This window comes from Brienomyrus brachyistius, chromosome 13 (genome assembly GCF_023856365.1).
Source record: "Brienomyrus brachyistius isolate T26 chromosome 13, BBRACH_0.4, whole genome shotgun sequence".
NCBI classification, from domain to species: Eukaryota; Metazoa; Chordata; class Actinopteri; order Osteoglossiformes; family Mormyridae; genus Brienomyrus; species Brienomyrus brachyistius.
This window is the reverse complement of record NC_064545.1, coordinates 5,910,370-5,935,862: the sequence shown is the minus strand read 5'-3', so window position 1 is coordinate 5,935,862 and position 25,493 is coordinate 5,910,370. Positions and strand designations below refer to the sequence as shown.

Here is a 25,493-nt window from a genome sequence, read left to right as displayed (position 1 = left end):
ACTTTATTATACAAAATAAAAGGATGAGAGAGGGAAAAAGGCAGAATTACATATGAGTAGATGCAAGAATTGTAATTCTCAAGTCCATCGAAGGGTGGCATATGAGGCACGCAATGCGATGATATTCACCTTATTCACGGTATACCTGCCCATGTCTCGGAGTTTCGGCAGCGCCTTCAAAGACGTGCCATGTCTATTTGTAAAAAAAAACATCGAGCCGAGGTGATATATCAAATTCATTTTCACAGTAGATTTATTCACCATCAAACAAATGTGAATTGAGCATTGTATATTGTTTGTGTGCTCTAATTAGAGTTAAAAATGTCTGACACCAACAGTTTTAATTAAAGTTTAGACGTTATTACAGACTGCTTAAGAAAACTGATATTTGATACATCCACGTCAGTATTTTTAAATTGAAGTCACAAATTCCCAAGTAAAATGTTCTTGTTCAGGACTTACTGTATATAAGTATGTTGTTAACAAGTTATTAAAATGCGATTTCGGTGTAAATTTCTTACCTTCAAGATTTGTTCTTCACATTAGTTTATATTTTGCCTTAAATATTTTCAAAATGCATCGCATCGACTCCTTGCATTTAAGTGGATCTTTTGTTTCCTTGTACTTGGCTTTTTGGAAATCCCGTGTGGCGTCGATATTATCTAAATTACCATTGGAATAAGAAAAATATGTTTGTCAATGTTTAGATAATTCAGCTCCAAAAAGAAATTTTTATTCGTGTTGCGGAATGATGGGTCAGGCTAACTCTCCAGTTATTTCTAATGGTGCAAGCATGTTATAGCATATAAATAAATAAATATTTAGAATCTAGGAACGATTGCGGCGAATTCCGTTTCTTCACGTTGCAATTTAAGTTTGACCCCCCCTCCCCCCCTTCTCACTTCCCCCGCAAGACACAGCACACGCGCGCACACATAAACATATTTCCCGATAAATATTATGAGTTTATTATATATATATATATATATATATATATATATATATATATATATATATATATATATATATATATATATATATATATATAAAGAATTTAGAATTGTCCTTATCTATAAAATAACATTTGCATGGAAAATCTTTTGGGGGAAAAATGCTTCTAAGTGTAATAGTTTATTGCCTTAAAGGAATATTGTTCTTCTTGAATAATTAATCTTCTCTTTGGTGTAGACAGAATCTTGGGATGAAGATGTGACTCGTGGATATGATTTTCTCAGGAACAAAGGGAATGTAAAAATGAAAGACAGAAGGATATGACGAGATATAGGCTAGTAAAGGGGTATCTGTTCTGGCTACATTTCGTTCTCGCTCTCTCTCTCTCTCGCTCTCTTCGTCTCTCCCCCTCTCTGTTTCCCTGTCCTACTGTCTGCCCCTCGGTCCCTCTCCCTTTTCTAGCCCTCTCTCTCGCTAGCCCAGTGTGACTCTTCAGTTAACAAACAGCGTTTCCTACTGCTGCTTGCCCTGTCATTGTAAGTACTACGTTCTATTATCAGCTGAAGTTCAATGAATCGATTGTTTTCTTTTTTGTTTGTCAACCGTGAAACGTAAGTTGAAGGACTTAAGGTCTGCTGTGTGTATTTCTATAAATGTGATAATGCTTTTGAAACGGGTTTGCCTGTTTAATTTACATTTTTTCACTTATGATTTAAAAAAAAATAATGTCTTTGAATTCGAACCTTCCACCTTGATACCATTAAATTGAGAGGAAAGTTATACTTTAAACTAGTTTACCTCTTTAAATTACTTAAAGTATTTTCAATATGGAGAATATATTATTTCATTTAAATTGTTTAATAAGAGGTTGTTTCACACAGTGATCTGATAATCCCTGTATTACTCAAACTGTGCGCCTGTATTCGCTGAAATAAACATGACGAATATGTTGTAAAGGCTACGCGTACCTTTATAGCTCTCGGATGGGCTGATGTTTGAGTAGTGGAATGTACATGCAAATGAAAGAATACATCTAATGGAATTGTCGGTCTTCTAGGGCGCTGTCAGTATAGAGAATCAACGTCAATATATATGCCAATTAAATTATTCTCTCTTTCCAAATTTGCACATCGGGCATTGTCATTGGCAGGCTGGGAAATGGACGAGTTCTGGATATGCAAGGAATGTACCTGAACTTTTATAGGACGTACTCTTTCTGCATGCGTACTGAAAAATATGTAGCGGAAATATACAAATTGTACATGCGAACCTTGGATGATGTATTTATAATCCAGCAGGTGTTTAACGTGTAAGACAGTTTTTTCACTTTCCATATAAAAATATGGATCTCTTAATAGTGTTTTGAGAAACTTTACGAAACTTTTTATAGTTTTATTTTACATTAACCGCGATAATGAAATTGTTCTTACATCATCAAAAACAACTTGATATGGTCAAACCTAAATATTACACTGTCAAAATGGTGTTCGCGATCAAACAATAAACATCGTGGTAGTAACGTTACAATTTTGACTTGAAGCACGTACCTGAACACCTGACATCGGCCTAAACTTGACAGGTCATCTCATTCAATGAAGAGATTATTGCCTCGGGCTATTCGCCCCGAATTGTAGTTCATTATTTAATGGCATAAATGAATTAACAGTATGTCAAGGCGAACTGATTATTTCACTAATATAAGTAAACTTTCTGCATTTGGTAAAATGCCGTAAAAACATCAAATCACTGAATGCAAAACCGATTTCTTAAATCGTAGCGAGTAATGACACGTTTTATATGCTGAAAAATAGCCAGTATAATATTAAAACAGCTTTACGGTATGACATCTGTGGTGAAGTAAAGATGCAATTAAAAATTATTTTTAGTTTTAAATTAAACACAGATCTCGACAGAATCTTCCAAAGAACAAGACGGAAACACCGAATTTTCCCTCATCTGAAAAACAGATTTGTCATTGCCTATATATATACTCACAATGTCTGGTGTGTTAGCTATGTCTAACGAAGTGTGTTACATACCCGGTGCACTGAAGGTTTTTTTTTAATACGATGTTTACTTTAAGTATGTACATTTTATCACTGTATCAGCTGAACCTAACATTTAACTGATTGTATGGTGAAAATTAATACACCATTTAATATTTATTCTATATTGATTTTCCTATCCTCTTTTACATAGTAAGAACGCCTTGTACCGGGTAGCGCATGCCTCCGTTACTCCTCCATGCATTCCATCCTGCGCTTCCCTACCGTTGTCAGGACTGAGGCGAGGACTCGGATTAAACTTTACCGAAGGGGTGCAATTCATCTTTTTAAGAGCTTTTTTTCGAGCACCACACGGTCGCACGTTTCTTTAAGGATGCGCATGTATAAAATAAGACTGTGACTCCTTTCTAAATAAGTGCCCTTGTGACAGTGACACGAAAGGGCTGCCGCGTTTACACCTTGACAGAAGCATGTACAGTATGCCCTATACCGCCTATATCACACGCAACGATATGTACCTTGATTTAAATTAGTGGCATATACGTTGAGACGACGTTTCCTTTTGTTGTCATTTTTTTGCAGGTCTTCTTATCTCGGTATGAGGTGTGTGTTTGCCCGTTAAACTTCACATTCATATTCGGCAGAATCTTCTCTTTACCGTGCCTGACCGCGGGGCAGCCTGTTCTCCAAGACGCGCAAACATGGTTTATTTTCTGTTTACTCCGACTTCACTATATTGTTGCATGAAACAAAATACTCGTCACCAATAATAACCTATAAGAATACAGCTATTATAATAAGTGTTTTTAACATCACTCTTATTTTGTTCATTCGTACTCTCCCTCGATCGCTCCTTTTAATCGTCCCCTTTTCTCTCTCTCTTCTTGGCTAACACTTTCCCCCTCTCTCTCACAAGACTCTTTTTTTCTCTCTCACTCCCCCCCCCACCCCCTTTGCCTTTCTTGCCTCTCTTGTCTGGGAGGGGGAGCCCTGCCTCTTTGCCTTCCTCAGATCAATGCCCTGGCCACTCACTTTCTGATGTTGCACGACGGGAAATGCTTTGAATACTTGCGACATGGCCGCTCACATTGATTGCCAAGATTGACAGCAGTAACCATCGCCTTCACTTGTTTCCGAGAGAGGGAGAGAAATAAAATAGACAATAACAAAAGGTCCTTGCAGTTGTGACAGTTAAACTTATTTAAAACAACGGGATTCCCTCTCTATGGCCCGTGGGAACATCAGCAGACTTTAGTTTCTTTTTTGTCTACTGATATCAGTGATTATTATTTTCTAAAATATAAATACCGAAACGGGATACCGTAAGGACCGGCGTTTGTTGATCCCCGACAGGCTACGTCAAGGTAACCACGAGTGATCTGAACCCGATCAGTGTTTTTTTCGTCTTGTGTTTACTGTGATCTTCTTGATTTGCTTTTTTGTTGTTGTTGTTGCTTCGTCCTGGCGCTTCGGTTGTCAGTAATCTCATTTATCCCGTTCGCGCTTTCTCTTGCTTCAGCACCCTGTTGACATGTAGATGGCAGGGGGCGACGCGACCGAAAGGACACATATTGTTCGGCGAAGTGCAATTCAGTTTTAGGAGTCGCGTTTGTCTGTTTTATTTATTTATTTCGCGCGGGACGCGAGGATCACTAACAACAGGAGCAACTCGTCTCATTCCCAGCGCGTGTCTCGTCCTGCTTTATCCGAAATACGCGCCGCTGATATTTTATTTCATTTAGTGTGACAATGCTACTTTTATTCAGGTGGACTGAAGTTGAATCCATGTGCTCGCTGCGTGATTTTACATGCTGCTAATTGCGGGGATTCCGCTTATGTTCCCTTTAGTCGCGTGCGCAGGCTGAGCAGGCGCAGTTTCCCGCAGCGTAAAAATACTCTTGCAGCCGAAACACGCATTATTACGGGCGCACTCCGCCGGTTGCGTCCGCGGCGTACCGATCGCCATTAACAGTCTTAATGAAGTTGGCATTGCGGCTCCGCGCACTGGCGGCTCCCTTACGCTTAGCGCACAAGTGGGAAGCAGTTTCACTTTTGTCCACAAAGCGGTACTATTCGTTGACAATGACGTGCGTGCGGCTCGGTACCCCCACTCCAGCTCTGAAGGATCCGAGGATTTAAAAAAAAAAGTTTCTTTGAAGTTGAGAGTGTGTTGTGTCTTTATTTAGAATGCCTTGCTTTAACACGACCGGCAATATATAGATACTAGATCTAGCTTTGGGAGGATATATTTAATAATCACAAAAGGGGGCATCCTGTTCTCCCTGTCGTAATAGCTTGGGAATTCTCTGCGACTTAACTTTCGCTGGAGGTCACGCCAATTGACCTGAAAAGAATGCATAAGCCATAAATTAAAATAAACCCCTCATCTTGAAGTCCGATCCATTTAGAGACAATACACAACCTGGACAAACCAGGCTTCGTTTACAAGCGGACAAAACGGCGCACGGTTCTGGGACGGAGGAGCTCCACAAGTGAGTAGCCTACTCATTTCCAATAGAATTCTTTGATAGCATTTTGCTACTGCAGACGGAAACGAGTGAAATGAGTAATTTTAAAAACATCCATCCATCCAGTTTCTATCCACTTATCCTGATCAGTGTCGCGGGTAATATTTATAAAAACTGAAAAATAAAATGCTTTGAAATTCTGGCTATAAACATGCGAGATCGGTGTTATGTTCAGTATCACTATAGAGTTTGGCTGAGTTCAGTTATTACACAATTTTGAGTGAAAATGTAATGCTTTCTTCAAAAAACAACATTTTTGTTAGTCATGCATTCATGTTTTGTTTTGCATTTTGAAGTTTAGTGTTTCGCTATTTATTTAAAAATACACGCGGCGGAAATAGGCTGTATCATATTAATTACATGTTAGAGATAAGCTGAAGTAGAGAGTATATTCCGAGAAATGTCTGAGGCGCTTGAATGACGATTTGTTGTATCAAGGCTTTAATGGGAGAGAAAGGAGCTTAGCATGGGTCAACTTCGCCTGGAGACCGGCGATAACTCATCATTTCGGGGTGTTCCCCTAAATTACACCAGGCACGCACTTTAGATAAAACGTTAACTCGAGCACTGCATTAATAGCAGTAGTATTTTAATAAGAAACCATATTTATGGAGAACTTTAATTCGTGGACAAACTATTATAAAAAGCGACGGAAGATTAAAAGCAAATTACAATCATTACAAACAGTCGGGTAAATTAAAAAAATTAATCTGGCGGAAAAAAAACTGGCTATGTAAAGATATGTTCTGCTATTGTTCTGCGTTATCTAAATCTATGCTTTTCTGCAGTTATCAGTGATCTGAATCGCGTAGCTACGCTACATATATTCCACTTATCCGAAAGAGTTTTCCCCAAAGCATTAAAAAAAGAATTACGGCTTAAGTTTCTATGTATGTTTTTTCAATTGTGTCTTTGGTGTAATAATAACTAAGCGCTCTATAATACATTCTTGTCTTAAGTGACGGGGCTATTTGAAAGACAATCCCTTGGCTTGTTCCTCTGTTGGGGTGAAGTTGATCCGCCAATGGCATTTTGTTTTGAACAGTTGCTGTTTGCCGTGAGTGGAAGTTCCCTCATAAGGTAAGGTGGCTCGGGAGTCCAATGCAACCCCAAATGGCACATTTATAATTAGAATGCCAATTCAGCACATTGTCCTGATTGCTATACAGGGATCCGCACTGTCTGAATTTCAATAGAGGCGACGTTATTCACTCTCGGCCACTTTTGCACTGCCTGCACAGGCTGATTAACTGGGGTGAGCTATATTAAGCTAATGTACGATTGTTTCAACCCTTGTTTTAAAAGCAGAATAGCATCCAGTCTTTCATATTCATTCAAAAAAGCTCATTCAAAAATTATTTTGTATAAATTACAATATAAATACCCCACTGTCGTCTCAAGGAGAAAGATCCCTATTTGTTTTAAAAATATCCAGAAACGTAATTGTAGACCGGTAAAAAAAAAAAAGATTTGACGTATTTAAATAAATTAATTACCCTTTCCACTTAAGGGGCGTGCCTCGAATTTTGAAACGGAATATTAAAATTTAATATAGCACCACACTGCAAAAAAACGCGCCTGGTATTTTCCCCCCTGAACTTTAAAAGCAATTACACTCCGACTGATTATGAAACATTCCTTAGAAATACGGTGCGCTTGCTTTACATACTTCATTTCCCTTTTATGAATCTTGAATGGAGACGTTTTTTCTTTCATTCTTTTGTGGTTTGTCACTAAATCGGCTTCATGGATTAATTCGTGCGATTATATTGATACGGTTGCATTATTTTTTCTTATGTGCGTTTGTGACGTTTCAGAGCTTGAGGCTGTGTGGAAGTAAAACGTATTCCTTAACTGGATGGGGAGTATAAAATCTTAATCGGGGGTCTGTGTTTCGGAGATTTGGGAGAATCTTTTGGCATAGTAAGCTTGCCAGTTCCACTGCCTGAACTCATGCGCGATGGGTGACTAGTAGGCTACCGTTTTCAAAACTGCTTTTCCAAGTGAGGCTCGCGGTCTCTCCTTCAAATACATCAATTATTTTAGCGCTATACAAATATGATTTGATGCTTGACATGACGAAACGTTAGTTTATTTAACAGATTGCTAGGTTTAACAAATTTAATAATAATAGCAATCTTATATGGCATTATTATATGGCAGTATGCTATTAAATTACACAGGCCTATTATACCGACTTTATTAAGAGAAAATTGCCTTCGCTAACACATTTTGAATGTCAACATAGTATTTTATGCTTTTATCTTTCCATCAAAATACACTGTGTGTATTAAACTACAATGTGCTTTAACTGAAGCTAAAAGTTTAAGTTATTTCTGTTTCGGTGAAACCTTTTTTTATTCATCAAGAATACATAGGCTAAGCTCTGCCTCATTGTAACATTTTTTTTTTACCAGTGTGGTAGTATACTATGGAATAAAAGACCCTGGAGATCAATTCAGATGAATTCACCTGTTGTATTGTCGTTTGCCACATAATAAAATTTTTTTCTGCCATGTGCTCCCGTAATAATATCTAGGGCAAGTGAATTCTAAAGAATGCGAGCAGAATGTCAGTGTTGCATTTAATGTTAGCTTACTACATCGCTTTGCTGCATCGGTGCATGTGGCGGCGATTACCACGAGAAGGAGAGTGTTTCTTGACCAGCCTCTATTGACGTTTTTTCTTTCTTTAATTATGTGCTATTTTGTAAATCGGTCATGGCACTGGCATTGTCCTGTGGGACAACACAGTGGCTTATATTATTGTTTGAATTCCGATGTATTCTCTGGGGACGTCAGTGCCCGAAGTTAGTAAATTTTACTGTAAATCTAAATTGTAGGATTCAAATGGTATTTAAATAATTGTTTCTGATTAATGGGTTAATTATTCTTCAATTACATTTATTGGAAGTCATTCCAAAGACGAGTCTAGCCTGTCTTGTGAGTTCCTATTATAATTCCTAATTATTATTATTTTCCAAATACTATTTATAAAATCTGTGTTTTCATTGCTATAGTTTTGTAATTTTATATGAAAAGTGCTTAATATGCTTTCTGCACGATCTATTTGCTTGTGCTGTACCAATAATACCATTATTATTATTATTATTGTTGGTGGTGGTCTACATGTTATTCATGCTATTAGACAACAAGAATAATAAATTGTGTGGTGTCAGTAATTTAGCACTTGCATATGGTAAATTTATAAGATATAGAACAGCAGAATGCAACCGTATTTTTAACATCTATTCTATGTGTAGCCTTGCTTAAAATAACTGATGATATATTGAAAAATATGACCTCAATATATGAGTGGCGGAATGAAAGTCTTATTTGGAAACATGTCTGTTGATCTTATATCAAGTGTTAAAACATGACTGGCTCCACTGTTGGTCTTGCACTGAACATCCTTTTTTAGGTTATGCCCATAGGAACAAAACAGCTTTGGGGTAATGACTGGCAAAGGTGATGCGGCCTTGTTGTGTCTGTAGGCCTGGTGAACTCTAACCAGCGGCTGCCTTTCTGCAGAATTCGGCCGACTGGCTGCACTGTCAATGCACTTGTCCGTGCGGCGCTTTCTAGAACTTGGAGACAAATGAAGTGGAAAGCCAGGCTGGATTTTGGAAACCCACTTCTCGTCGGCTGTCTTTTTTTTTTCCTGAATAAATTCTGCCAGAATTGCATTACGTGCCATGTGATAACAGAGGGCAGGATCGTGGAAGAGGCGCGGAGTCCAAGGTCTTGCTTTGCGTTGCTTTTTGGCCCTCAGCATTTTCCTCTCGTGCTGAAAAGCACACTTATCCTGTCGTAGAACTTTCCCTCATTCCAGAATTTGATAATTGTGCCGTGAACTTACACATATGAGCAGGATCAAGATAATAAATTAGGTAAAGCCAGGGAGTGTTAATACAAAATGTACTACTGATGCAGCAACAGAAAGGTCAGAATGCAGCACGTTCAGCTTTTTGGCAGTTCGAATCCTTTGAGCTGTAGAGATACCTTGGCTAAATCTGCGGATTTGTATACAAGGGGCTTACTCATCAGCATGAGGTTCAGAGTAAAACACTCAATCCAGCATTAATATTGCCCCCACCCCCCACCCCTCCTTTTCTAGACGGAAGGTATTTCTAAATTCTTCTATAAATGTTATGTGGATCACTATGGAGAAAAAAAAATGACACTTGCTGTCATTTACTGGAGTTTGGCGGCCAGAGCTCAGCCGTCAGCGGCGCGGATGAATTAGCAAAATGGCAAGGATTCTGATCCGCAGCCGTATTTCCCCCCTCGGCGCTTTTGTGACGTGAGAGCGTCGTCTGGAAGCCACAGCCTCCCGATGGGCTGGAGAACCGCGGCCCCCCCCACTCGCCGGTTAGTGCTGCTTTGGATAGTGCATTGGGGGGGGGGGGGGGGCTTCTCTGGCACAAACAGACTCAACAGATTCCTGATGATAAAAAAAGATGAGAGGAGATAAACAACAGCAGGTCGGGTAAAGTTAAAGAGGTAGGGCAGCAGTGAGGGAGGATTGCGGAGGGAAGTAAATATGAAAGCACATGTTGTGACATCTGTCTTTATTAGTGTTAGCTAATTTGCTGCGGAATATTTCAACAATGATCAAAACCGATGGCAACATGTTTATCAGGACCCTTTCTTTTATAGTGATCTGAGCCTCCCCCCAAACCCCCCCCCCCCAAGTTTGCGTTAGGATGTATTATTTACTTGGAGAAGCATTTTTTCATTTCGAGGCCTCTCCTAGTCTCCTTATTGTGTATGTCCTGCATTTCGTCTTGGCCTGACATACTCTCTGTTCAAATTCCATTTGCCATTCTGCTAATTATCTTTGCATAATTAAGTCGATTATTGGCGTTGGATATGTCCGTTTTGTAGATTACTACTGAGATCAAGAAGGTGTGGGTGTAATTTAAAAATATGAGTATTGTTTCTTTGAATCACATATGTGTGATTTCATAGGGCCAGTAAGGGAAAATGAGACCCTCTTTTCGGCTGTTATCGGGAGATTGTGCTAAATTGGTTTTATGGCAATTATTGGGAACATTTGGCAGATGAGACAGTTTTTTTCCCTCCCGCCTGTGAGATACTGCTATCACAGCCACTTCCTGATCTCAAACCCAACAAATGTTTCAAATTTTCCTCAGCTTAACACGCCCTGCATAAAAACATGCGGTGCTCTTTTCTGAATGTGAATAAACTGTGATTAAACTGCGTTTCAGACCGGTTCTCCAAATATGCTGCCGGTATGTTGCTAGGGAAACACAGACGCCCCTGAGTCGCAGAGCCATTGTCACCCCGAAGTGTAACTTCACCCTGAAATATCGATCGGGTCGCTGGCTCTCGGCTTCTGCTGTGAGCCGTACTGGTGCTGGCGAGATCACGCCATGGCTGCGAACGGGGATAAATTCAGTGGCTCTGCTGGACAGGGACCGAAGTCATTTTTAAATTACTGTGGATAAATAAGTAAATCGACTAATGGACTTGTACAAATAGACATTTAACTTTAGTCTTAAGTATTTCTTTCCACATCGTAAGTACAAATTAGCCACCCTATACTTATATGTGGCTTAACATCACTCCCAAATTGCAGTCTTGCTGTTGAAAAAAGAGACTGAATTTACAGCACACAAGGACGTGTAACATAGCAATACAGTCTGGCATACAGTCTTTTAACCGCAGTGTAAGCTCAAATGATTTGTTTCTTTTTCAGGGCACTCATTGTTTTTTTCCTTTATAACCTTGGAACCAGATTTCTCCTCTTCTAAGAATAGATAATTGAACATACATTTTTCATTCTTCTGCTTTCACTTCATAAAGGGAGTGTGTAACCTTTTGACGGCGCTGAAAGGTCTCACCTGCGCCCCGCCGCTCGCCGGAGCGCACAGCGGACCGGTCGCAGTGAGCGCGTCCACTTGGCTCTCAGCGGAGCCGCATTAGCGGCACCTTTTAAGGGCGCCGGCGTCGTTTTATCCGGGTTTACGGACACACGGAGCGCAAATTTTCTCTTAAGTTCGTCGCGACCTGCTGATTCCAAGAACAGTTTGTGAAATCTTCTAAAGGGATATGCTTTATAACGTTATTTAAATGAAGCACAGAATTTAAATATAATACACAAAATATCATGCATTCGCTTATTAAAAATATCGTGTCGTTAATTTCTGTAAGCATCACTAACATGTGAGGATACAGGATACCGCTGAATGATTTTTTTTTTAGTCCTGCCTTGTCTAAATCTCGCACGTCGGACGTAACGGCGCTCCTCATGCATTTTCTGGCACAGGTCCGATTCAAGCGGGGGTTTCTGCATGGGCACCCCGGTCGGGAGGGAGAGTCGCGAGCCGGCCGCGAGACCTTCGCCGCGAGCGGGAGGGCGACGGGGGCTATTTCCATATCAAAGGCAGCCGGCGGCCCACCGCGCAATAATTAAGCCGCGGCGGCACAGGCGAGAGCCGTGCGCGCGCGGGCGCGGGGGTGCGGTCGGCATCCCGGGAGGCGTGCACGTGGTCGAGCCCTGCACGCTTCTCCAAATACGCTTGTAATTTTGCATAAATGTTTATGTCGGTCCACACTCTTGTGTGGAGAGTCTGTCTCCTGGCCAAAACCCTTTCAAGACCAAGTTAGTTTTCTTTAGCAAACCGTTCATTGTGGCTTTTTTTTGTTCCCTTTTTGTGATTTTTTTTAAACCATGTTACTCTGCCTCCATATAATATGCATAAAGTGTAAATAATGCCAATGAAAATAATAATAATTATTATTAACAATTGAAAAGAACTAGCTCCCCTGTCCTCGTGCCAAATTACATTAGTGGATTAATTTTATTTGACTTTGTCGTGGAAAACCACAGACGGGTTAGGAGGCTTTTGTAGAACCTACGCTGCGTCCTTTGTTAGGCCAGTCCATATGGATCTCAAGGGCGTGACCCCGGGGCTTGTCGGCCAATAGCGAACAAGGTGACCATCGTGTGGCCTCATGTTCTCATGGACGCAGCTCGTTGGGGAGCCCAGACCTACCCAGTTGTTCTCAAGTCGCTGTTCCCTCGGGCTGGGGGCTGCCAAGGAATACCGCGCGGAAAGCTGACGCGTACTTCTTAAAGCGCACTGACGTCCCGCCACCTTTGGGCCCGCGAGGCACGCTGTGACTGCTGCAGCTGCCGGCCACACTGGAGCTCTGCAGCGTGTTTCAGAGCTGTGATTAAGCCGTAGAGTGCAGGAGGGCTAGTGGCCACATGAACACCACCTCAAATCATGGCGTTTAACTTTGACTGGCCCCATAAATCACAAGAGCGTTTGTTTTTTCGCAGACATAATAAATATTGCCAGAAAGTATTTTTGAAGGAAATGACCATAGGCCTTACTGTATTGTTTATGGAGATGACCCTGTCAGGCAGTAAGTAAGATGACCCAAAGATGGTAGTGAATTGGAAGGTAGGTAGATTTCATGACCTTTTGCGTAATGTTCGACTGGCATTATTTAGTGCATAAAAATACCATCCATCCATCTTCTGTAACCACTTGTCCTATTCAGCGTCGCCCAGTGCCAGTCCTAGAGGCTTTAGGTGCAAGGCAGGGATGGGGTGCCAACTCATTAGAGGGCACACTCACACACCAGTCACTCACACATGCACACCAGTGGGCAGTTTGGCAATTTCAATGAACCTCAGCATGTTTGTGAACTGTGGGGATCAACCAGATTACCGGAAGGAAAACCCGTAATAACACGTGGAGAACATGCAAACTCCACACACATGGTCCCCAAGGTGTGAGGCAACAGTGCTAACTACTGTACCACTGTGCTGCCTTGCATAAAAATATCATTAATAATAATATTTCCTATACACCATACCAGTAAGAAGGTTGGTGGTAGTATTTTTTTGTCACAGCTGAATGTTACTCAGTATTGCTGTTCTCTCTTTGTATGGGAGGACGTCAGGTGTCCCAATAAAGTACAGAAACTGCAGGGTACTTCACTGCCTTTGGCCTTGGGGGGGGGGGGGGGGTCTTTAGTCTTGATGCTCTGTGTTCCACCACAAAGTCACCCCTTCAACCCTTTGGTCTACGTCAAGAGTCCCATAAAGTTCCAGTTTGTCCCTGATGGATGGCGAGGAAACGTCAGACTTATGATGTCTTGATAGTTGGAGTTCTGCCCCTCCCCCAGTCTGTGCCTAACGTTTCCCGACCTCTTCCACTGCAAAACTGTCACCATATGATAGATCACAAACTTTACTGCCTGTAGAAATGGCTCAGGGTCACTAATTGATATAACATGATTTGGCACTAGGATTTACAAGGCAACAGCAGCACTCAGAATCCTGTCCATCACCTGGCTGCTGGCTATTTACTGATTCCAAATGTGCTGTTTTCCAGCGCTAAATCCCCCCAATTTAACACAAACATAAATCTGCGATAAATGGATAATGCAGCACAATCGCATCACAGTGACCCAAAAATACCAGACACTGATCTCTTCATTCCTGTAGTTGGTTTCTGCTTATTATATGAGTGCATCCAAGTCTAACTTGGAAAAAAAAAGTATGCATTAAGGACCCGGCAGGGAAGCAGAGTGCCGAGACACACTGGCTCTCATGTAGCCAAGCTGCTGATGGGGGTCCCTGCCCCCCTCCCCCCCAAAGCACTCTGTCTCCTCTGAATGCCCGAGCTCAGTATAAGTTTTGCCCCTCCATCAGGTGTAGTCGTGTTGTTGTATGACAGCGCCCCCCCCCCCCCCCCGACGAGGTGGTCGGAGGTTAGCATTTGGGTCTTCTCACTGGAATTCTCAGAGATGGAACGCTGATGGTTTCTGCACGTGGGGAGGGGGGCCGCGACGGACAAGGGGGCGGAGGGTGGAAGGTGTGTGTGGGGGGGGAGGGGGGGCGTGCAGCTTACAGTAAGGAAGGAGGGAGACATAAAGACAAGCGGGGGTCAGAGTGCAAGAGCTTGTGGATCCAGTGTCTGCTGGCCGGGACAATGGGGGAAGAAAAAAGCTCGTTTTATTACGGAGTTCTGTGTGGCAGTGGACTATAAACAGGGAGAACCATGCTGTCTGTATACATAGAACTGACACCAATTATAATACAGTAAAGAAAACATAGATTGGGGGGGGAAGGGCACAAATGTGAGAGGAATTTTGAGAAACTGTTAGGACCATTGCAGAGATGGGTGTTATATTTAAATGAGTTTTTTTCTCCTGCTGGAATTTATCATGCTGAAGTTTATCAAGGAGTGCTTAGAGAAGACATTTTGCAGACGCTGTAATCCACTGTTTGTGATTCGTCTCCCCCCCCCCGCCTGATTCAGGTCATACAGGCAGACGTTTTAGCGACTGACGGAAATCGTTTAATTTGTTTTTCAGACTGGAGGCTCCTAGAGTTCAGGGCCGTCCGCAGAGTCCCATCTTCCCCTTCAGTCCTCTGACTTTTGGATCTGTGACGGTAACAGAGCGAGTTAGCGGCCTCTGCTTCCCCCTCGAACGGCTCCCCTGCTGTCCCCCAGAAGCGACGCTTCCTTGTTGTCCTCCAGCAGATGCCTTACTCGTTAGGGCCGCGTTGTGCGTTAAGGGTTTGGGCAGGGGGGAGGCGGTGGATTGGGGGTGCAGAAATAATCAGCGTGTCTGGCTTTTTTTTTGTAAGCTTTCCAATCATGCCCTCTGAGAGCATAACGGTGCCCGTCACCCATTCTCCTTGGCGCAGCCTTCATTTCACTTGGTGACAAAGGGCTAGAAACTGCCGCCCCCCCCCCCAGGAATGGTGAAGAGCCGTTGCACGCTCGCAAGGTTAAAGGCATTGGTTACCTTGACTTCCTCTGACTTCTTTGTTCTGGGGCCACTGTTGTTTTTCTTTTATTCTACCTTTGCTCCCTCGAAAAGCAGGAACGATGGCCTATCAGAGCTTGAAAATACACCCTTTGTACCCTGTCAGACACCTCCATCTGCGCCATGAGCCCCCAGGGGGAGGGGCCAGGTTCATAGCAGCTGGGGGCCGAAGGGGAGAAAAAAAAAATCCTGGGAGGTGTTAAGACAGGAAGTGGATTGCCGAACGGTTTCCTGTGTGGAAACTCGGGCCGCACAATGCCAAAAACACATTAAAGTTACAGGGGGAGCGAGAAGGAAAAAATGCTGTGGGTGACGTCATGATAGTAGCTACGTCCACATATTTCTTGTGATCCAAACCCCGGGTTTTGTTCCCCGCTTTGGCGGTTACGAGGACGGGAGCAGCTTGAGGGACACGTTGGTTGGGAAAAATAAGTACAGACTGAGGGGGATGAGTGCTGGTTTTTTACATTTGCATGATTTTTGCAACCAACTTTGGTCCAAACCGATGGGCAGGATGTTCCATTTTCGGGGAGACGGGGAGGTTTGCTTACTGTGAGGCAGGCCGCAGTCGTTAGGGGGAGGTAGGTGGGGATAAATGCTTAAACTGGTGTCGGTGTTGTTTTGTTCAGTGCCGAACACACCGGGATGTGCGCCCCCTACCAGGCGGGGGAGAGATTACCTCCATCAGCAGCAGCGAACAGTCGGGTGTCAATTGAGGTGCAGTCGCTCTAGTGCTCTTTAAGACCTCTTCATTACTTAGCTCCTGTGTCGATATATAAATAAATATACCCAAAATATATTCCACATGACAAAGCGGCACTGCCTAGCCAATACCCTGGCATCACCCAGATGGAGATATTTCTCCTTTTGGACCATGCCAGCACATATTAACCGCAGCATTGAATAAACATCACGTAGGAAGGTAGGAAAATATGAGCATGGTGCTGTGACGAAAGTGGAAAGTGGAGCGAAATGAAATTAAAACTCATCCACTCTCTCATTAGTCAGTCAGAAGAAATGTCCGTCTAAACGAAACAAAAGGTTTTGAGGTACAAATCGCCAAGCAAAAGCTTCAAGAAAGAAGTGTTTTTTTTTTCACAGTTTACTCCGAGACTGACTGACTGCAGTTGGCTGCGTTCAAAACCATATTGTATGCAGTAATTGATAAATTTACTAATTTTCTAGCATCAAACAGTAGGTGGAATTAACCTTTGCTATTCATTCTTACATGAAATTAGAAATATTCTTCACGATTGCCCTGTAACTGAGTAGTGCGTTTTACACGGTATATGCCATGTCTGCTGTTGTTATTAGATACAGCCTGTAGCCTTGTTTGCATAGAGGGGACGCTAATATTTAACTGTTATCGGGAAAGTGCATCAAGATGACCAAAGGAACTCTCCTGGGTCACTGAGTCTGCCCCATCCCTGAATGCTGCAGATGACTGAGGGACAGCCAACACTCACTGATTGTACAGCAGTCAAAAATCTGAAAGGAGTATGATATCATTTCACTCCAGGACCCTTCGTGATCTGAGGATGTTCAGAGGAAATTAGTAGAACTGATTTGTTTGAGCATTTGAATTTGAATTAGTATAACTACTGTTATAATAATTTTTGTCTGCTGACATAAGATGAACTGAAATGTGCTACTTCTGATGCGTATCACCTGATCTCTTGCAAACAGAGCACTTTTTAAAATGGATCTCATGTTTTCTTTTAGCTCGAGTCAGTCCAGTGTAGCTTGTGCACAGAAAGAACTTTATTTGCATTTTAATTTAAATTAATCCGTCTAAGTTTTGGTAAAGTTTAGTGTCCCATGCGCGTCCCCTCTGCCCCCAAGAGACGATGATGGTGTTTGATTGGGTAAGGGGTTTGCTAGTAGATGGGGGGGTCATGGGGGTGGAGGGGATGAAGGAGCAGGCAGCGTTGCTAAATTAGCCCCCATGCCAGATATAAAAGAGTCAGCTGTAATGTCGACAGGGACTTTTTGTGGCCTGTAATGTCGCTGACGTGTAAACAAGATGCCGCAGATTGTTAGAAGACTTGCTTATGCCAGTCTGGTCAGGGATTGGTTAAAGGGAGGATTGTAGTGCAGGAATGTCCCAGAGCGCACAGCAAGCTGTGTGTATGTGGGTGGGTTATCTATATATTACATTGTGGGGATCCAGTGTCCCCACAATGTGATAAAACCCTGTTATTTTGACATTGTGGGGACCACCTTTTCGGTCCCCACAAGGAGAAAGTCAATTTCATAAAAATCTGTGGCTGCAATCAAAAAAGTGGACGCCTATCACCTCTGTTGGCTCCAGCCACGTGAAATACATGCAGTTCGGTGGGAGCATGCTGTTTGGGGGGAGTCTAAGGCAGGCCTTAGGTGGGGGTGGAGGACACTCTGAAGGAGAAGGCGGGAGGCCCACTCCTCTTCCTCCGTAAGGAAGAGCTGAATTTACAAGTCGCCATCTGCAGGGCAGAGGGGGTTTGCACGGTTGCCAGGGCAAAGAGAGCCCTCTAATTAAATCGTCATCATTATCAACTTGTGGTCAGCGCTTATCCAAATGCTAAGCCTTCCAAAATGAATGTGGAGTCAGGGAAACTTTCCTTGAAGCCTGCGATGGATCAAATTAGAGAGACTCCAGAGGACAGAAAGTGCTACAAAGAACAGTGTTTTTTTTTTTTCCTCTGTCTTGCTGGCGTTCAGTGGAAACGCCACTGCCGTCTAAGCGATTACTGAGCTCTGGGCAGACGTGAAGACACCGAACCATGTCTGGAGCGGCCACTGCCTTCGCCCAGAGTAATTAAACCGCAGGAACCCAGCGAAGCGCTGAGCGCTGGTGGCCCGGCGTCGGAAAACAGCGGGGCCCCTTTCGGATTGGCTCCCAGAAACAGCAGCCGCCGTCTGTCAGACCCAGCGCTGAACACCACGTCATACGAGCAGTCTGACTCACCGAATTACAGCTTGCAGCTGAAGGTGGGAGCGAATCTGGTTGGGGTTGACAGGGAAAAGTGCATGAATATTCATAGGCTCTGTGTGCCCGAGGGGGGGAGGTAGGACTTGAAGTGAACAGAGGCGTGCCTGGGGGGGGGGGGGGCTGGTTTGGTGCGTGAGCCTGCCAGACCGCCTTGCAAGCCGCATGGCGCTGATATCATCTCTGCGAGACATTTCATCCATGTTCCTACACATGTGGCCACTGAGCACAGAGCCATCGGCCTGTCGATCGCCCATCTCCGGCGCTCTGTGGGCCGGCCAGCTGCCAAGAAGCAGAAGTTTCTAGAAAAAAGCAATATGGAGTGGGGGGAGGGGGCACGGAGTGGGCTCCTTAGTCCAGGATCACAGGGGTGACATTTGCATTTACACCGGAATGTGGGAGTAATAAGTCTGGGACTTTGGCACCAAAGTGGACTGAGACGGGCGAGGAATGCCACGGGCACGCTGGCTAGCGTTAGCGGAGCCTTGCACGTTACTGCGATCTGTGAAGAATGCACTGTATAAGCAAAGAGACAAAGAGCCTCACTATGCGGGAACTTTTCCGCGCTGACATTGCTGGTTGTTTTCCTTCCTTTTTACCTGGTCCAACATCTAAGCCACTGCCAGCAAGTGGACAAAATGTGTGTCACCTTCCTACTTTTATAGCAATATTGCAACTGAATTCCTGCAGGAAAAATATATCCATCCATCCATCCATCCATCCATCCTCTCACGGCTTATTCTAGTCACACTTCCGGGGGGCTATGAGGTTACCTGTCCAGTAAAACCTTTTAGTAAATTTTTTAAAGCATTCAGACATACTAGTAAAATTCCTGAGTTCCTCAGGCCCTGTGGTAAAAGCCTCCTTATCTTTCCGCTGTCCAGTGCAGAGCAGTGCAACTATTTAAGTGAAACAATTAGCTGGGAGGATGAGTCTGGGCCAAGGGCTCCACAGCTGGTGGAAACGGGGTGCAGTTTTTTATTTGTTACTCTGAAGAATGCTGGTGAGGTTCATGATTCACTGCCTTGCCGCAGGTATACACAGATACCGCCAGCAGAGCTTTTTCTTTCGGCAGGTGGGGAGGCTATATGTTTGTGCCCCCGGCCCATTTAAATGCCTTGGGCATTAGGCCTGAGATTCTGCGTAGGAGCTAATGGCCGGGGCTATTTTAAGAGAAGCAGGGGGTGACATGGTGAGCCCCTACAATAATCCCACTGACACAAAACACCATGCCGTGTGTGCATTCCTAAGACTGGGCCATGGGCTTGGCTGCTCTGATTACGTCCGCTGGTCGATGGGGCCCCAAACCCCGAAGAGAACCTCACTGGCCTTCCTCGGTCCTTTCAGAACGGAGGCCCGTTACATCCATTCTTATTTACGCTCTTATTCCTGTGGGATCCACACTATGAACCGCACCCCGTCAGGAAGAAACGTCTACGTGTGAAATATCTGCGTGCGTGTGTGCGTGTGAGAACACGACGCGGGGCGAACGGTAGCGGCAGCCAAGACCTTTTATTCTTTGGAAGTTTTTGTTTTATTTTTTCTTGGCTTAATAATGGGAACCATGTGTCTGGCAGCCACAGTAGAACGAGTGACCTTTCATGTGACCCACCTGTCGTGCTTTCAGCGACGATAATGCTAACCTCATGTCCTCGTCGTTGGGAGAGGGGGGGCCCCCCAGCCATCGTCACATGGTGTTTTTGGCAGGCGGCAGGCCAGGGGAGACCCCTGTCTGACTCAGGAACCCTGGGGGCCGAGGGAAAAGCTGCTTCCAATAACGTGCTGGTTGCCCCTGCAGTAACAGCCCGAAAGCGTCTGTCTCTGCGACTTGTTTTAATGCCTCGACTCTCCCCACGTGAAGGTTTTGACGACACTCCTGGCCACCCGTCAGCCTTAAGCGTGTCCATGGGCCACAGCAAGGAAGGTGACGAAACTCAGGGGCCTCCCTGAGCTTTGGTGTAGAGTCGACCGCGGGGCCCCCTTCAGGCCTCACCTGGAAATGACAGTCCTATCAGCCAACGGCCATTGTTCTCCGGCCTGCCCTCTAACATGGGGAAATATAGCTAACCATGTGATGTAAGATGTTTTTGCTGGAGGTATGGAAATGGAAAGTTATTTTCCGAAAAGCCGCAGCAGAATGGGAATACGTCGTAAAGGCTATATATACAGAGGTCAGACGCACGCCTCTCTATGTTTGGGCCATGTGCCTCCCCGATCTTAACTGATGTCCCCCCCCTCTGGCTGCATGTAAGCTGAGCCTCTCATTTGTTCTTGCTCACGTTGTGCATGTATGTTTTAATTTTTTTTTTCCGAAAATGAAATGTCAGGGAGGGGCGGCATGGTGGTGCAGTGGTTAGCACTGTTGCCTCACACCTCTGGGACCCGGGTTCGAGTCTCCGCCTGGGTCACATGTGTGGGGAGTTTGCATGTTCTCCCCATGTTGTCGTGGGGTTTCCTCCGGGTACTCCGGTTTCCCCCCACAGTTCAAAGACATGCTGAGGCTAATTGGAGTTGCTAAATTGCCCGTAGGTGTGCGTGTGAGAGTGAATGGTGCGTGAGTGTGCCCTGCGATGGGCTGGCCCCCCACCCTGGGTTGTTCCCTGCCTCGTGCCCATTGCTTCCGGGATAGGCTCCGGACCCCCCGCGACCCAGTAGGATAAGCGGTTTGGAAAATGGATGGATGGATGGAAATGTCAGGGTCGCTGACCTTTGGCAGGTCTCACCACCAAATAAGATACTGTACAGGAATGACCCTGTCTGCAGTGCTGGGCCATCAGAATTTACCCCCCCCCCCCAAGGCTCAACCAAATCAGCCTCCTTTATGACATCGGCACACATTACAGTGGTCTGCTGTGTGCTTCTCTACCGCCAGATGTGTACGTCCAGTACGGGATCTGACTGCTGGGGTACGATCAGTGGTTCGTGGGAAATGATGTGCGCATCATCACGGCTGATAAGTGACTGCTTTGCAGAACTGTTTGCTTCCTGTTTATTGCTGATCGAGTTCAGTGCTGAAATGTGCCAGAGAGAGCCCTTACCTTGTTGAACATATTTATCGCCTGACTGGAGAGGTAATTCCAACTCCTCAATTCAAAGGCCCTCATTTTTGTCCAGAAAGGAGTGTTAAACTCAATTATGTGAGCGATCGTTGACTTAAACACTATACTGGTATGCTACGGGGGGGGAGGCATTACAGAGAACGTGGCCCACTGGTCCGAATCCCCCGCCCCACTCCCCTTGCACGGTCCCGGCCATGTCACTGGAGATTTGTTCCCCCACTAAATCATTTCCCTCTCTACGAGATTAAGAGCTTGAAAATATTAGGGGACTGATCAGCGGTGACGCCTCACCCTCCTCGCCAAAAAGCCCCTCGTTTGCATTTATGCTTGTCACTAATAATTTAAGGCCTCTCAATAGGAAAAAAAAACAATTCCCCATCACTGTAAATAAAAAATGCGGGGGTTATAATGTTAACTGTTCCCATGGACGTGAATGGTTGTATATTGCTGACACAGAGCAGAAGTGCCAATCACTGCTGGCAGTCCGGGCCTGTGGCTCCTGTCCTCTTGGTCCACGTAGCTGCAGCAGGTATTTTTCTCTTTCACGTTCTCAGGGAACCGACTGAAAAGAAGTCATCAATCCCTCCACTGTCTTTCTTTCGCCTGAATAGTGCCGCTTGGTCTGTCCTCAGCCGTGTCACGATGGAGATGCGATTCTGATACAGTGCCGCCGAGTTCGTCTCTCTGTTTGGCCTCCGGGAACAAAGCCTTTCCGTTCCGACTGGGAGTGAAGAAAAGTCAGCCTTTCACTTCTCCTCGCGCGTCGGGGCGACATGGCGGAATCGGCTGTTAGGCAGAGCTGCTGAGCAGGTGCGTTGAGCAAGGAAGGTTAGGGCAAGACTTTCAGGGTGTGGCAGGTGGGGAGTTGGTTCAGTTCTTTGTGAATTGGGTCAAAACGGCCCCCTCGCTGCCCCCCTTCTCATTTGCAAGACTTCTTCAACCTGCCTGTCCATCTGAGTTTGTTTTTGTCGTGTATGTCAGCTGCTCTTGACTCCAAACCCGGGGTGACTTCCCATCATGCTCTTGGGCCGTCACTTGCGTTACTCTCCTCTGAACATTACCTTGACTTCCACTGAGAACATACAGTGTGAATAGAATCACGGTTTCAGTCTCAAATACGACTCACGGTGACTGCTGGAGCACAACACCTCCCGCTGGACGACGGGACAAGAACAGTGCAGCTTCCAGCAGCTGCCGGGGCCCGATGCCTATGGATCAGCTGATCCCGTTCGAGTTTAATTTACCATATGATTGACTCTCAGCCCAGAGGCGCTGGAAAATGTCCACACAGAATCGCGCTGGGAATGACTTTCTGATTTGAATGCGGATTAAAGCCGGGATGCACTTAGAAGCGTCCCTGAGTCGCAGATCGGAGCAGGTCGGTGGTTCAGCTGCCTAAGGGGGGGCTGGCTGCCTTGTGTACTTACACGCCTTTGCATTTAAATGTGTGTCATACACAGCCATCCTAAATAAACAGGCTGCCTTGTAATGTTAAAGGGAAACTCATTCAGAATGGTGTAATGCAGGAACTTAGAGGCTCTTGAATGTCCATATATGTTGCTGACATACTCTTGATTTCATTCTTGTTATTGTACGTGCGTGTATGTTACACATGAGGCTGTCCCTCTTTTATTGATAAGTGTCTGCTTATTTTTTTGGGGTTTCTGTATGAGCTCTATGTTTAAATTTTTGCGTGTGACATGAATGCACACGCGTGTGTGCACGTTCACATATGGTCACCAGGGTGCCAACGCGCGATACTGTATTTTTTCAGAGATGCCTGAGCACGTCTGGCGCCCCCACTGATTCCTGTGCCACGGGCTCTTTGTCCTGCTGCACTCAGCCATCCGATGCCCCCCCCCAGGGACTGACGGGCCTCCGCTAGTGTCGCACAAAGGCAAAGGTTTCTCCTAGGTGTTAAAAACCTCCATTTGTGCACTCCCTGGACAACAACCGCCAATTTGGGCACGGTGGCGACACATAGCCACATTGTGGCCACGCTCTGTGGCGGTCATTTCACAGAGCCTGAAAGCGGGGCGCGGTAAATGAGATTTAGAGAGCAGAAGCGGCCCTCCGCGATAAGGCACAGAAATGCCGCCACTTGCTAAAGTGCTAGATGGAGCCCAAAAAATAAACACATTACCTGAGAGAGGACTGAGCTTATTTTCACAGCCCCCATGTAGCATGGAAAAAGCTTCACAAAGGGGTAAAATACTGCAGGGTCCTATAGGGGAATGTATTCGAAGGGGGAAGATGGGGGAGAATTCTGTAAGCCAAAGACAACTGTGATTGTAGGGCTATAGTGGCCTAGTAAGAGGGACAACAGTATGGAATTTTTCATTGAGTAAAATGGGAGGTTCTGAAGGCTTTGCTTAGTGTTACAGTTAAGCCACGGAAATCGCTGTGTGTTTATGGCCTTCTGCTAAGCAGTGGCAGCCTGGTGGGCCTGCCACACCGGCGTCTTTTCTGTAGGAAATCAGCAGGTGTGGAAAAGTATGGGAATTAGAAGCCCTATGTTTGGGCAACTAATAAAACAGGCAAATGGGTATGATTCTGCCATAACCGAATCCCATGTGAGGCCCGATGGGCAGATGAAGGGTGGCACAGCCGTATGCAGATGGTACCATTCCAAGTACCTCAAGAAGCTGCATGATGAGTGAATAAGCATGCAAAGCCATGTCATTGTGAAGCATGAGAAATCTGTAACATACTACCCTCCCAAAGCCATGTTAGTTAACAGGACTGAATTTCAAGTCCCGTTCTCCCTTTAACTTCCCAAACCAATCTTCCCCAGCCCCAGCGAAGAAATCCAGGTGATCAAGAGAGCCGTTTATTACTTTTGTAATGCCGTAATCTAAGTGCTTAATAATTCAGCTCACCAGGCCTTTCCTCTTTGCCTCAGGCGACACATGGTGCAATTTTGTTTTGTCAAGCTAGATATTGGAGCTGACAATTGCTTGCACAGTGTTCAGCTGCACTCCAACCCCCCCCACCCTCTTCCCGCCTGCCCTCCTCCCACGGCTGCATTACATGGCCTACTTGTGGGACACAGGCCTTCCTAAACCCCCCTCCCCACCACCCCGCCCACAGACAGGCTGTAGGTCTGCTGCCTCCGCGATAAGCGGGCCTCCTTCAGGTGCGGAACAACCGGCTGCCGATGGGAGAGATTGCCTCCATTGTCAGGTTAACCAGTTCCGCAAAATCCCTCTTTTGACATGGCCTAACTGCAAAGGCCGGCGGTTTTTAAGAAAAAAAAGTAAATGGCACAGTGGGGGAAATTAATTTAGCAGATATGGAACGAAGCAAATTTGGAGCTGTTCAGTTGCTGCTTTAACACAGAAGCCCCAGGAATGGGTTCGGCTTGGCTGCTGCCTGTACTTTTCGATGAACTTCGATAAATGGAAAAGTTCTCAGTTGTATCTTGAAAATCATTGACCCATTGTTCCGCTCCCTGCCCAGAAATCTCCTTTTCCCTGTCCCACTCCCTCTCCCACCCTTTGCTCCTCTCTCCCTCTTTCATCTCCCCCTTCTCTGTCCATCTTCCTCTCTCCCTCTGTCTTCCTCTCTCTCTCCCTCTTTCACCCTCACATTCTCTCTCCCTCTCATTCCCCTTCTCTGAGTTTTTCTCTCCATCTTCCTCTCCTTGTCTATTTCCCTCTTTTTTTCTCTCCTTCTCCCAACCTGTCTCTTCCTGTTTTACCTTCCCCCTTTCTGTTCATCTTACTTTCTGTCCTACTGTCCTTTTCTGTCCCTCTCCTTCTTTTTCACTCCCTCTCTCACTCCCCTTCTCTGTCCATCTTCCTCTCTACCTCTGTCTCTCTTTCCCTTTTTCATATTCTCCCTCATCCTTCTCTCTCCTTCTACGTCTCCTTCTCTATCTTCCTTTCCCTCTCCCAATCCTCCTGTTTCCCTCTTCTTCCCACACTTACTCCCCCTTTCTGCCCATCTTTCTCTACATCTTCCTCTCCTTCACTCTCCATCTCACCTTCCTCCTTTTCTGTCCACCTTCCTCTCTGTCTCCCTGTCCTTCTCTCCCACCCCTTGTCTCATTCCCCTTGTCCTCCTTCCTCTGTATAACTTACTCTGTTTCTCTCGCTCTTTTATCCTTTTTCTCTCCTTCTCGCTCTTTCCATCTCTCCTTCTCTCTCCCTATCTTTCCGTCT

At 45.0% G+C, this 25,493-nt stretch overlaps 1 protein-coding gene across 10 annotated transcripts in view; it reads left to right on the top strand.

The window, feature by feature from the left end:
- sox6 (SRY-box transcription factor 6) overlaps positions 1-25,493 on the top strand; it is a 160,879-nt gene that overhangs the window by 8,750 nt on the left and 126,636 nt on the right. For 2 of the 10 annotated variants that reach the window (XM_048971992.1, XM_048971991.1), the window contains exon 1: positions 4,344-5,449. The exons of 1 other annotated variant lie outside the window; for it this stretch is intronic. The gene's annotated coding sequence lies outside the window, so the exon portion shown is untranslated. 7 more of the 10 variants (XM_048971981.1, XM_048971983.1, XM_048971982.1 and 4 more) reach the window with 7 other exon arrangements.